This window comes from Musca autumnalis, unplaced genomic scaffold (genome assembly GCF_047663935.1).
Source record: "Musca autumnalis isolate F117 unplaced genomic scaffold, ASM4766393v1 scaffold_1, whole genome shotgun sequence".
NCBI classification, from domain to species: domain Eukaryota; kingdom Metazoa; phylum Arthropoda; class Insecta; order Diptera; family Muscidae; genus Musca; species Musca autumnalis.
Window position 1 is genome coordinate 173,341,782 of NW_027411644.1, and position 14,531 is coordinate 173,356,312.

At 36.7% G+C, this 14,531-nt stretch overlaps 2 protein-coding genes across 8 annotated transcripts in view; one reads left to right on the plus strand and one right to left on the minus strand.

Annotated features, from left to right (window-relative positions):
* Positions 1-4,880, minus strand: part of wake (ankyrin repeat and fibronectin type III domain containing protein wide awake) — a 785,047-nt gene extending 780,167 nt beyond the window's left edge. For 3 of the 7 annotated variants that reach the window (XM_073958970.1, XM_073958965.1, XM_073958964.1), the window contains exon 1: positions 4,351-4,785. The gene's annotated coding sequence lies outside the window, so the exon portion shown is untranslated. Of the gene's footprint in view, positions 1-4,129 lie in introns of all 7 variants that reach the window. The other 4 variants (XM_073958968.1, XM_073958961.1, XM_073958969.1 and 1 more) reach the window with 2 other exon arrangements.
* Positions 1-14,531, plus strand: part of LOC141388746 (protein FAM50 homolog) — a 157,865-nt gene that overhangs the window by 141,085 nt on the left and 2,249 nt on the right. The gene's annotated exons all lie outside the window — the stretch shown is intronic.

The following is a 14,531-nucleotide window of genomic DNA, read 5'->3' on the forward strand; positions in this document are numbered from 1 at the left end:
ATTTCCAAAACTACCTCATTCCTATACTCCAGCAGTAATATTAATTCCAGATTTCAGGATTTCATCTCTAACCGTTTACCCAAATTCAATTTGTACCTAATTTAGTACCATTTAGTACAAATAAGTATAAAAACTACCAGAATACCTCAATCCTATATTCCAACTGTAATCTTCGTTCCAAATTTCTAGATTCCAGCTATATCCGTTGTCCAAACTCCAAATTGTACCAAATTAAGTACCATTTGGAACTTTTTGTACACATACATAGGTACGAATTCCAAAACTACCTCAATCCTATACTCCAGCAGTAATCTTAATTCCAGATTTCAGGATTTCATCTCTATCTGTTTACCCAAATTCAATTTGTACCAAATTTAGTACCATTTAAAACACATAAGTACCAAAACTACATGCATATCTCAATCCTACACTCCAACTGTAATCTTAATTTCAAATTTCTAGATTCCAGCTATATCCGTTGTCCAAACTCCAAATTGTACCAAATTAAGTACCATTTGGACTTTTTTGTACACATTAGTACGAATTCCAAAACTACCTCAATCCTATACTCCAGCAGTAATCTTAATTCCAGATTTCAGGATTTCAGCTCTATCCGCTTACCCATATTCAAATTATACCAAATTTAGTACCATTTAGAACACATAAGTACCAAAACTACATGCATATCTCAATCCTACACTCCAACTGTAATCTTAATTCCAAATGTCAGGATTCCGTCTCCATCTGTTCTCCAAAATCCAAGTTGTACTCAATTTTGTACCACTTAGTACTATTGGTACACATAAGTACGAATTTCCAAAACTTCCTCCATAACTCTATTTTACACTCCAAAAGTAATCTTAATTCTAAATTTGAGGATTTCAGTTCTATCCGTTCACCCAAATCCAAGTTGTACTAAATTTAGTACTTTTCGTACACATAAGTACGAATTTCAAAAAACCACCTCCATAACTCAATCCTACACTCCAAAAGTAATCTTAATTCCATATTTCAGGATTTCATCTCTATCCGTACACCCAAATCCAAGTTGTACTAAATTTAGTACCATTTAATACTTTTCGTACACATAAGTACGCATTTCCAAAGCCATACCAAATTGCTTGATTGATTGATTTCCATACCAAATTGCAATTTTCTAGCTATATCTCTTCAAAATATACCATTGGTAGCAAATTAATGGGTCGATCTTGCATTGCCACTAAACTTGAGTTGCGTTGTCAGTTGTCTGCGCGACTGAGATGAAATGTTGTACCATTCATGTCAACTCAACTGGATGGTCGATACAAATGTTATCGATCAGTGTTTTTTCAAACTTGTGACCTCTATTCGCCAAAAAAAAAAAATTATTTTAAAAATAATTTGCGCTTTGGATAACTCTTTTGTGTATTCTGGACAATATTTTAATATTTTGGCTGAGTTTTCGAACAAATTTGGAAAACAAACCCAAGATTGGGATCGTCAAGTTTTATTTGCTGTCCCAAAAAATGATAAGTTCGGTAGAATTATTTTTTGATGATGAAGAAAATGTACAGGACATTGCATCTATTAGAAGAAGTTTGAGGGATAAGTCGAATCCATTGGAATTGCCATCTGCACTGTAAGTTGATGTTCATGTGGAAAGATCTGTATAAGCAGTAAATTATTTCAGGTTTAAGGCGTATTTTCGATTGCCAAAGGATGACGTAGTTTACATTGTGGAAACGTTAAAGGATGACATCAAAGTAAGTTACAGATCAACAGCAATACCCCCACTTTTAAAAGTGTGCGCAGCGTTGGGATTCTTTGCGGACGGAAGTTTCAAAAAGTCCCATGGCAATGATTTCAACAATTGAATGGGTCAATCTACATTGTTGAGCGTATTGAAGGAAGTTGTGCACTTGATAGAGGACAAATTGTGCCAAAATTGGATCGTTTCGAAGTTGACGGAGGAGGAAAAAAGACAAAATAAAAACCATTTTTATTCAAACACGAAATTCCCTGGTATAGTTGGCTGTATAGATGGAAAACATGTGCACATTATGGTCCAAAGGAGGATGTTCGTCAACAGTTGGCATTATTTCTATTTCATCTTCATCCCACGATTCCACAATACCATAAACTGAACCTACTGGATTTGTCACCAAATTCATTTGCAAAAGATTTGCTGCTGTCTGCTCCAAAGGCGATAAATTCACTTCGTGTGATGGACCACCACCAGTGGCGTTGAAGTTTCTTTTATTTTGAGCCATTTTCTTTTTCAACTTTGCTTTAAAGTGAATCCAGACTCTTTGCCACTCTCCAGGTGTTCGTGTTGGAGGTCCATGGCTGTTTAAACTGTCCGAAATTGACCTCCACGCTTCATCCGAGTTCGGCTTTGTTTTCACAAAAAAGCCGAACTCCTCGGGCTAAGTTTGGATTTTCACTCAGTTTATCGATTAATATTTCGAACTGTTGCTTTGTCGTTATTTTCACCATTTTGATACACAAAATTAATTAATGATGCAAAGAATCAATAATTGTTAACATAATGTTTATTTTTCCTTCTATTTTTCTTCTTGTTTCTTCGAAAATGTTCACTGCAACTGAAAATTGGTGGTTGCTGAAAAACAGATGCTTCGTCAACTGAGATTCGCAACTTCAGTTGAGTGTTGCCATACGTGGATCAATTTTGACAACTGGCAACGCCACTCAAAGATAATTGTTATCGATGATCGACCCCTAAGTAACTTTTAGTACTTTTCGTACACATAGAGGTCGAATTTCCAAAAACCCTCCGGTACATCTTTCTAAATCTCCATCAGTTACCCTCAAATTTCAGAACTCTAGCTCTTTCCGTTTGCCTAATACAAAGGGTACCATATTTAGTACCTTTAGTACTTTTCAAATTTCTGGCGAACAGTTTTATATCACATTGAAGACTAAATAAATACCAAATTTCAGCCATTTTGGTGGAATATTGAAGCCACAACCTTCAAAATACGGAAAATCGAGAGGTACCTTCCATGGGGGCTATATGAAGGCGTGGACCTATACCGACAAATTTAAAGGGGTAGTTTGAGTACCCCCAACGTAGACTAAGTACCAAATTTCAGGCATTTCGGTGTGATAATGAAGCTAAAACCTTCAAAATACCGAAAATCGGGAGGTACTGTTCTATGGAGGCTACATGAAGGCCTGGACCGATGCCGACAAAATTCTGGGGGAAAGATTTATACCCCTAAAGAAGACTAAGTACCAAATTTCAGCCATTTTGGTAGGATAATGAAGCTAAAACCTAAAAAATACCGAAAATCGGGAGGTACCGTTTTATGGGGGCTATATCCCATTTTCAATACCAACCATCCTACAAGTAATAAAAACTTATGTACCAAATATTGAGCCTCTATCTTTAAAATTGCGAGATGTATCTTGATTTCAACAGACAGATAGACGGACGGACATACGGACATGGTTAAATCGACATAGAATTTTATGCTGATCATTATTGATCTCCGACGAATATTTCGATGTGTTACAAACGGAATGACAAATTTAATTATACCCTCCATATGGTAGGGGGTATAAAAATCTCTAATTGGTTGTGTTTTGTCAGATCCTGCTCCGATTTTATGGCCTCATATAAACCTGGCTAAATGTTGACTTTTTAGTTTGGCCTCTCAGCGTATGCTTTGTTGATTCCTGTTCTCTTCACATCAGCCTGCTATTGTTGAGACTGAATTGAATCCTTCGAGGATTTTTGAGTTTGATGAGATCGACCCCGTTCTTCATGTCTGCCCTCAATACCTTGCCTAAATAAATACATAAGCTTTTTTGTGAAATTGACATAAACAAATATATATTTTTTACTAATGTCCACTGAAGATGCCTTAACAACTTTTCTTAATTGTCTTGCAAGAGAAAAAGAAATTCCAGCGACGTGGAAAAGGTGTCATGAAACATTCAATGTCTACATTTACATATGTATGTCATTGTCCTTTAGAAGGCTGCAACATTTGAACCTTAACTTTAAGTTTGAATATAAACTTCAAGAGACTTATTAACTATTAAAGATGGAGATGCCGATCACATACAAATGGCATGTAATTATTTAATTTATTTTTATTCACATAATTAGCAGCTACATACGTACGTATATTTACTATATTCCAATGTGTGAATCCAATATCTAGGGAAGATTAATTAGTTTGCAATATACAGCATTTATGTTTTTAAATGTGCTAATAGACTGGATTTTCAAACATTCGCATTCATATTAAATACTGTAGAATATATAATAGTCAACAACCCACAAGTTATGATGACTGCTTGCATTTATTATGATATAATATTCACTGACATCGATGCACTCACTTTCACTTTTGTTGAAAAAAATCTCCATACAAGACTTGAATTATTTTTGATTATTTCTCATTCCTGGATTAATCCATTTCACTTTTCCCGACTCGACTATATTTAGTTCTTTCACTTTCGTTATTAATGATTTCAGGTTTTCGATATTTTTTGGTTTTTAATTTAATATTTCTGCTTTATCTAATATTTTTTGCTTTAAAATTCAAAACTTCACAAAATTGATTTTTTGTTTGACTTTATTTGTTGTTGTTGTTATCACTTTGATTTTGTTTTCAGATTTTTTTTTATTTTCTCAAAATTATCATAGAAAGATAAACACACACACACACACAAATACATATGCATGTATTATATATAGACAGTAATGAAATTCTCATGCGAAATTTATTGCAGCGCGTTATTTTTGACTATCCGTTTCCGTTGAAAGTCCCGTCGTGACTGAGCTTATGTTATGTTTTCATCTATCGTCTCGCATGTCCTTTCGGAAATTGCTTTACCGTACACGATTGCTACCGCTGTTGTTGTTTTGATGTTAGTGGGTATGTGTGCGCGAGCAATTTTCTTCGTCTTTTTGAATGTTATCATTTACGGTAAATTTCAAATTAACGGCACTCTGTTAATAATTAACAGTGAGGATTTCAAAGTGGTTGGCAATACTGTGACTGTAATGCTAAATAGGGTTTCCATACATACATTATTGTTAAATTTTTCCGCCAAAATATTTGGGGATGATTTTGATAAATCGGTATGGGACAAATTAAAGTGGTAGACTTTATTTTAATAAAACTCGTCATTTAAGTTGTCAATTCCACTGAATAACTGTCACATAAATGAGGCATTTGCGGAGGGGGGTTTACTGTGTCCTTCAAATACCAATTATCTCAATGTGCCACGAACAAATTTATTTTATTCCCAGCAAAAAAAATTGGAAGTTGTCCAATTGGAGTTATGATTTCACAACATCTTTCAATGTAATCCAACAGAGCAGTTCCTTTAGAAATCCCTACAAACAAAAAACCAGTTGGTTGATCCCTATTCAGAGCTAGCATTTTTTTCTAAAAACAAAAAAGACTTTTTAAGGGCCTGTTTCACTATGTCGAAAGAAAATGAATGCGAACGAAAAACACCTAAACTTTGTTTTTTATGTTAATATTACCTTTGTTTTTGCTACTACACACGAGTTAAGTAGTTTTTCTTTCGTTTTAATTTTCGTTCGACATAGCGAAAAAGACTGTAAATTTCTAAGAACTTGTTATAAAATAAAGAAATACAAGCTAAACACGAACATTTTTGCGGTAATTCACGAGAAATTCTTAATGGAGTGGAGTTGGAGTCCATGTCGAAAGCTGTACTAGCGATGGGAAGGCAACATAAAAAACCTTTTGGCTGATGAAGCAAAATCAGTTGGGTTTGTATAAAAAGGAGAGTAGGAGGAAGTAGATTCAGCTGTGATTAAATTTTATGACGATTTTTTATAATTTGTGCTAATGTAATAAAGTTCTTCTGGCTTGCATTTTTACTGCATCTTTAGATTGATTAAACACACAATCCGAAGAGTGCCTTTAAATTCAATCCAAAATACTACATCAAAAGCTGTGATTTTCATCGAAAATGATGAGCATCCTAGCTGTGTGCTGTGGAACCAAAATGAAGTGCATCCTAGCTGCGCGCTCTCTTGTAAAATTCATAAGTGAGTTCATAGAAAGAGATGTACTCCAACGGCACGTGTACTGTACACTTGTAGTGATTCAACTGCATCAGCGGATGCAAACTTTTTGCTGGGTTTTTAATCAATCTAAAGATGCAGTAAAAATGCAACCTGTTGCGAAATATACCAGAATAACCCAGTAAAAAGTTTGCATCCGAGGATGCAGTTGGATCACTACAAGTGTACAGTACAAGTGCCGTTGGAGTACATCTTTTTCTATGAATTCACTTATGAATTTTACCGAGCAAAAATATTTGGAAGTTGTACATGTGGAGTTATGATTTCACAACATCCTTCGATGCAGTCCACACGGAGTTATGAAAAATGCACTCCGTTCGTTACATTTTAGAAGCACTCGCTTGAAGATCCCTAAGGCACAAGCCAATTTGTTGATCCCTACAAAAGACGTCACAGTATTTTTTTCCAATTATAAAGAGTGTCTAAATTTCTAAGAATTTGTTTAAAAAATAAGTCCCGGTCCACACTAGATTGATTTCATTGAAAAACTGCATGAAATTATGCGTCTCTAAATCGACTTCCATAGTATAGTAAAATCATAAAATTGCTGTAATGCATCAAATGCAGTGATTTGGATCGAAATTGGACTACATCCCAGCTGTGTGCTGTTGAAGCAAAATTGAGTGCATCTAGCTATTTTAATTTGAAATACATGTATTTGTTTCCCAGCAAAAATGTTTGGAAGTAGTGCAATGCAGAGTTATGATTTCACAACATCTTTGAATGCAGTCCACACGGAGTTATGAAAAATGCACTCCGTTCGATACATTTTAGAAGCACTCGCTTAAAGATCCCTACAGGCACAAGCCAATTTGTTGATCCCTACAAAAGACGTCGCAGTCGTTTTTGCAAATAAAAAAAGAGTCCCAGCAAAAAGTTTGCATCCACGGATGCAGTTTAATCACTACAAGTGTACGGTACATTTGCCGTTGGAGTACATATTTTCCTATGAATTCACTTATGAATTTTACAAGGGAGCGCGCAGCTAGGATGCACTCCATTTCGCTTCCACAGCACACAGCTAGGATGCACTCCATTTTCGTGATTTCCAAATCACAACTTAAGATGCAGTTCTTTGGATTGAATTTATATGCATTCTTCGGATTGCATTTTTAATCAGTCTAAAAATGCAATTAAAATGCAAGCCATTCCGAAATATCCCAAATAAAAAATAAAATGCATTTATTATTTGTGTAAAACAAGAACACAAAGAACTTTATTATATAAACACAAATTAAAAAAGTTTCCATTAAATTCAATCACATTTGAGCTTGCTTCCTCCGTTCTCGATATAATCCAAGTGCATCTGATTTTCTTTCATCATCCTAAAGTTTTTTATGTTGCCTTCTCATCACTAGTTCAGCTTTCGACATGGACTCCAACTCCACTCCATTAAAAATGTCAGTCTCGTGAATTACCGCAAAAATGTTCGCAACTTAAGTTGTTATTTCTTTATTTTATAACACATTTTTCGAAATGTATACACTCTTGTTTATCTTTTGAAGAAATGTGTAGGGATCAACCAACAGTTTTTTTTTCTGTAGGGATCTCTACAGCAATTGCTTATAAAATGTATCGAACGGAGTGCATTTTTCATAACTCTGTTGGACTACATCGAACGATGTTGTGAAATCATAACTCCAATTGCACAACTTCCTAAATTTTTTGCTGGGGTGTCTAAAATTCTAAGAATTTGTTCATGATACATGTATCATTGTATCATGGAATTTGTTTAAAAAATAAAGAAAAGCAAATTAAAGTTGCGAACATTGCACAGTGGATCCACCCATTGGCCAAAAATAAAAAAAAATGAATGTCAAAAATTTGGTACTACATCTGGCAACACTGACAGCTATGACATGGAATATATAAATATATTAGTTTTTGTTTCATTCGAACGCGATCTTCTTATGAATAGCTTCAAAAGTCGGAACATTTGACTAATATTTTTTGTTGTGAGTATAACCTATATTTTAAGTGCATGTAAATATATTCAAAATATCGCGAAACTAATACGTATAGCCAAATATTGTAGTGGATTTTGAAGGAGGAGGTAATAGCTTAGTTTTCATTAAAAAGTAGTGCTTTAGCGTGTTGTGGAATTCTAGTTAGCTGCACATTTCCTTAGTGTATTTTGTAATGCCAATTCGATCATATACTTAAATTTGACCTAAGGTTTTAGTTATGATGCCCACCAGTGCCCACCTCGGGAAAATTTTTCCAAAGTAGGTCATGAGTTTAAGATTATTCAGTATTAAAATCAGCTGCTATCTAGTGCCAGACTATAAATGGTGGGTCGCTGACTAAAGCTGCCCTAGATAAGGGTTTCTATGGATATATTAGGGTATAACTCTGTTATCTGACCACGTACATTAACATAATTGGCATCAGTGGCAAGATGAAGAAATCTTCTTCCATATGTGTCATATGATGGCGGTACGTGCCTACCAGGAAGAACGCTATAAGGTATATATTAAAAACTTTACCATTTTTCAGACAAAAATTTTGATTTTTTTTTAATCCGCTAAATTTGTTGGATTTTATGTAGTTTTGGAGATTGTTTTGTTTCCCCAAGCCTATTTTTGCATCATAAGATATTCGGTACCTTTATTCATGTCATTTTGTATTAACAGCATAAAACAATTCTTACCGTATACCCCCTCCAGAGGGGAAAGGGGGGAGAATGTTACGCTCGTGGTTTCTTAAAACACTCTTCGCAGCAGCACAAAGCTGTAACCGGCGCATTGGATTGATTTTTACACTCTAAATATTTTTGGCCACTTTCTCCATACAAGTGGATCCACTGTGCATTGCGGTAATTCACGAGACGGAAATTAGTTTTGGAGTGGAGTAAATTTTGAAATCTGAGATGGAGTGGAAGGACAATATCCCAGCAAAAAGTTTGCGGATGCAGTTGAATCACTACAAGTGTACAGTACATTTGCCGTTGGAGTACATCTTTTCCTATGAATTCACTAATGAATTTTACAAGAGAGCGCGCAGTTAGGATGCACTCTATTTTGCTTCCACAGCACACAGCTAGGATGCACTCCGCTTTCGATCCAAATCACAGCTTTTGATGTAGTAGATGCAGTAAAAATGCAAGCTATTGCGAAATATCCCAGAATAAATAAAATGCATTTATTATTTGTGTAAAACAATAATACAAAGAAATTTATTATATAAACATAAATTAAAAAAGTTTCCATTAAATTCAATCACATTTGAGTTTACTTTCTCCGTTCTCCAATTAATACAAGCGCTTCTGAGTTTTTTATGTTGCCTTCCCATCACTAGTTCAGATTTCGACTCCAACTCCACTCCATTAAAAGTTTCCGTCTCGTGAATTACCGCAAAAATGTTCACAACTTAAGTTTTTATTTCTTTATTTTATAACAAATTTTTAGAAGGTATACACTCTTTCTTATTTTTAGAATAAATGATTTCGCCAGCTGCGGGTAGGGATTTTTGTGTAGGGATCTCTAAAACAACTGCATCGAAGGATGTTGTGAAATCATAACTCCATATGCACAACTTCCAAAAATTTTTGGTGGGTACATACATGTGAAAAAGCATATGGTTTATATAGCCATAAATGGCATAAGAAAAATCCACAGTATTGCACACATTAGCGACTGTATTAAGGCCTGCGCACATAAGCTGCCTTGCCTGGTTGTTGTTGTTGTTGTAACAGTGTTTTTGTTATGTTTATTTGTTCGTTCCTCTGTTCAATCTGGCTCTGGGTCTATCTCCAGTTCAAGAAAAGTGGCTGCTTCGATGGGATGTAGCCATAGATCCACTGGAGTTAGATGGGTAGGTTTGGCGGCGCAGTTAAAAAGGTGTTGTGTGTCGTGCGGGCCCATGCCGCATACTGGGCAGATGTCTTGCACGGCGCGATCGATTTCCGCCCAATAAGAATTTAGGCGACTGCAATATCCCGAGCGTAGTTGAGCCAAAACTACTCTAGTTTGTCGTGGCAGCTGACGCTCCTCAGCTGCGATAGATGGAGGATGTACTCCGAGTACTTTATTCACACTATAATTGCTTAAGGCCTTGGCAACTGCGTCCGTGTGAATGCTATTCAATCCTGCTTGATATGCTTGTTGATCTAGGGGTTCTCTCCTGTATCGTTGGACCTCTCCCTCTAGAGCATGGATATCCTTCCTGATCTCCCTGAATGGGCCGGCCTACCCACAAGATGGTGATTGGGATGGCTCACACGATATCATCCAAGCAGGTACTGCTTTACAGGAAGAATTTTTGCCTCCTCATGTAGATGGTCCACTGAAGATTTGAGGAGGCACCCTGTCGCTGTTCTCAGGGCTGCATTCTGGCAAGTTTGAATCTTTTTCCAGTTCGAATCACACAATCTCGGGCACCAGACTGGAGCCGCATAGCTTACCACAGACCGACCTATCGCGTTATATGTGGTCAACAAGGTTTCCCCAAGTGCTGCCGGCCAGGGACTTGAGGACCTTATTCCTACTTTTCAACTTGTCGCAGATAGCTGTGGCGTGTGCGCACGACGTGAATGTAGTGTCGAATGTGACCCAGTTTGTGGTCGGAATTCTGCTACCGTCGACCACGACATTCAACTCACGTCCAAACTGCGCTGTCCATGTGGTGAACAGAGTGGCTGTAGATTTTGTGGGGGAAATCTGCATATTCCTCGAATGGAAAAAGGTGGTAAGATCAGTTAAATAGTTGTTCAGTCTCTCACAGATGTCATCAGGATAAGTACCCGACGCCAAGATCGTGCAATCATCCGCATACGTCACGATCTCAATGCCGTCTGGAGGGGGTGGAATACAGGAGAGGTAGAGGTTAAACAGTTCCGGAGATATCACCCCACCTTGGGGAACTCCCTGTTTCACTCTACGGGGTTTGGACTTCTTATTCCTGAATTCCACGTACGACTGGCGTCCACATATATAGTTGATTATCCAACGTTTCAAGCTTGGCCGGAGGGTTGTCTGCTCAATGTCCTCAAACAGCGTGGAGTGCCTGACTGTATCAAAGGCTTTTGATAAGTCAAGCGCCACCATCACTGTTCTATCGCACGGCCGTCTCTGGTTGAGTCCTTTACAGATATATGTGGTAATGGCGTGCAGCGCTGTTGTCGTGCTGTGCTGCTTACGGAATCCATGTTGATGATCGGCAACTTGATAGCTATTTCTGATACTGGGGAGGATCAAGGCCTCAAGTGTCTTTGCTACGGGCGAAAAAAGCGAAATCGGTCTGTACGATTCACTTTTGCTGGCATCCTTGCCTGGCTTCCGTAGTGGGACCACCTTGCCTGGTTGCCTTGCTTGCTTCTGATAAAAGAATAAAAAAGGAAAGGGCAACCCAGTTCGAAATTTGCTCGGCCTCCTTTATTATTTAATGCTTGGTTTACATTTGCGAGGGTGCCACCGTGGTGCAGTGGTATGCACGCCCGCCTTGCACACAGAAGGTCGGGGGTTCGATTCCCCGGCCATGCAACATCAACAATTTTTCAACGGTGGCAAAATACCCCTCAGTAATGTTGGCGACATTTCCTGAGTATTTCAGCCTTGAAAAACTTCTCCATAAGTGGTGTCTTAAGACACGCCGTTCGGACTCGGCGATAAACAGTAGGTCCCATATCATTGAGCTAAATATGAATCGGGGTGCACTCATTGATATGAGAGAAGTCTCCCTTGTCCCGTATGGGATGTTGTGGAACAATGTTTTTGTTGTGTGTTTACATTTGCGAAATCCACTCGATTTCAACTATCAAATCCATATGTCCCGGGCCACACTACAGTAATTTCACTGAAATTTTGATATGAAATTATGCGTCTCTAGATCGACGTCCATAGTAGAGTAAAATCATAAAATTGCTGTAGTGGGGTATTCTATTTAAGAACACCTAATTTCATGAATTTTTTTAATGAAATTCACGCTAGTGTGGACCGGGAACGTCAAATGAAATCCAATGGATTTCAGATGAGATTTTATTTGATGTTTGATCTATGGAATTGACAGTTGAAATCGAGTGGATTTCGTAAATGTAAACTTAGAATTATTTTTATTATGTCAAAAATGAAGCAGGAAAGCAAGGCAACCAGGCAAAGCAGCTTATGTACCCAGGCCTCAACGATGGAAAATTTCAGCATATATGACATTGATAGATAGACTCATGCACGTTATTAAGGGGTAGTATACACTATATGTAAATGTCATATGACATGAAATTTTCCATCGTTATATATTCGCTAATATGTGTAATATTGGAGATTTTCCTTACGCCTTTTACTCTGTGCGTCCACACCGGGACAAATTTAAAAAACTACGTCTCCACATTGCCTCCGTGGGTAAATATGGAATGTTTTTATTTCGTGTCATATGATATTGATAGATAGTGTAAACTACCTCTAACTAGGCGTTTACACCAGACAGTTTGTTTTCAAATACAACTCTGATTTACTAGCACATACATACATTTGTCGGCTGTCTCTCAGCTGTCCATCATTTTTTCACAGACAGTTGTTTAACAAATTTTTGACATTTTTATGGAAAAGAAGCAAGATCTATTTAACAGGCCACGTCATGGTAGAACAAATACAAGGTAAAGTTAATACTACAACAAATACAACTCGAACAACAACCACAAAGGAATTTGTTTTTGTTTGTAAACCTTAGTGTCAACGTAAATGTAAACAAAACAAGGAAATGTCTATAAATTATTGGAATTTAAAAAACCAATAATTTTTCACATTTGATTGAATATTTTCGAAAACATGAATGAAAACTCGTTAGATTTTCAATTTGAATGTTTCCATATCATTCCACTAAATGCATATTTTATCGCAGAAAGTAGAATACTTGCAAAAATGTTTCGGGTCGCTGGTAATTCATTGAAAAAAGAGAAGATGTTTCAATCATTTGCTTTTGAAAACAAAAAAGCACATGTTTATTAGGGCTTCATTCTTTTCAAGTTTAAGAAAATACCACACATATTAACAAATATTGTACCGCCTCTATAAGCGGTGTTTTAGTGTGCGGCATGTCGTTCGGACCTGGAGGAGGTTACATGTCAATGATATGAAGCCGTCTTTATGGGAAATAGTTTTTTTTTCTGATGAATAAATTTTTTCTTCAAAAATATATATCCCTAATATACATCGAACATAGAAATAAATACATAAAATGTCGAATGGAATTTGACACTAACACTACAACCCAGTTCAGTCAGCTGGGTATTGCTGCTACCTTTTCTTGTTCTACCATGAGGCCACGTAAGTAGCACAACAACAACTCATTTTTGGCGGAAAATTCTTCAATATGTCAAAATGTATGTTTACGTTTTCATACAATTTATTCACAATAACAAAGAATTTGACAGATTGAAACCAATCAGCTGGACGTTTTACGCCACCTTATTATTTCATCATGAAAAGAAGTGAGATGATAATTCAAATGTGCTGAAAACAAAAGAATATGTACAAAAACAAAATGTGTGAACGGAAAACAAAATTAAATCGATGATTTTCATTAATAATTTTACAACTGTTTTTGCAGTTGTCTGGGCGCCTACGTCACACAGGCAAGTTTTGGGATTTTGACAATCAATACATGAACCCAATTGTCCTGTCATGTGTAAACGCAGGGTAAAGCCCTCGGCACATACGGTCCATTTAGTGACACGTTGGGACACGCGTTGTCCCAAAATGTTAAATTATGTTTAACTTTAATGCGTCAGCCACATTGTTGTTTTTCAAAAAACATGGCATCACTTTCACTTTTTTCATATGGTTGTTGTACCGCGACGCTCAACGAATCGTATGTGCCGAGCGCTTAAGGTAGAATTAGACGTGACACAGCCATAACGCCATAAACATAGAAAACCAAAACCCAATTGTTTTCTTATGGTTATGGCTATGACATTATTGGTTTGTTCCAGAACTGCAAGAATCTACTAATTTTTACTATTTTTTCCGATAACATAAAGGAAAAAATGTTGTCGTAGTAAAAAATAGTAGCTTCTTGCAGGTTCTGGAACAGAGCATATGTTATGTTACTACTAATCGAATACATTGATTTCCATTGGTTTGGTTGAATCAACTGATTGATATGGCTTTATGGTTATGTCACGTCCATGGCACAGGTACAGCGGCAAAAACAGCTGGTTATCACACTAGTTGTCAAAATTCATTCTTCTTTCTTCTTTATTTGCAAATCCGTATTCGGATATAAGCGATCATACAATGTTAATTATTACAGAGTTATTTGGTTATATGTTATAAAATTAAAAATTTCATTCTATAATAGCTAGTTCTCTGTTTCTGGCGGCGCTTAAAAGGCTTATTTCATCTTGGTGTCCTGTCCATTCCAGAATGTTTTTGATCCATGTTATTTCTCGTCTCCCTCTTGGTCGACGTCCTTCTATTTTGGTTCTTATGATTGCTTGGAGGAGATTATATTTGCTATTTCT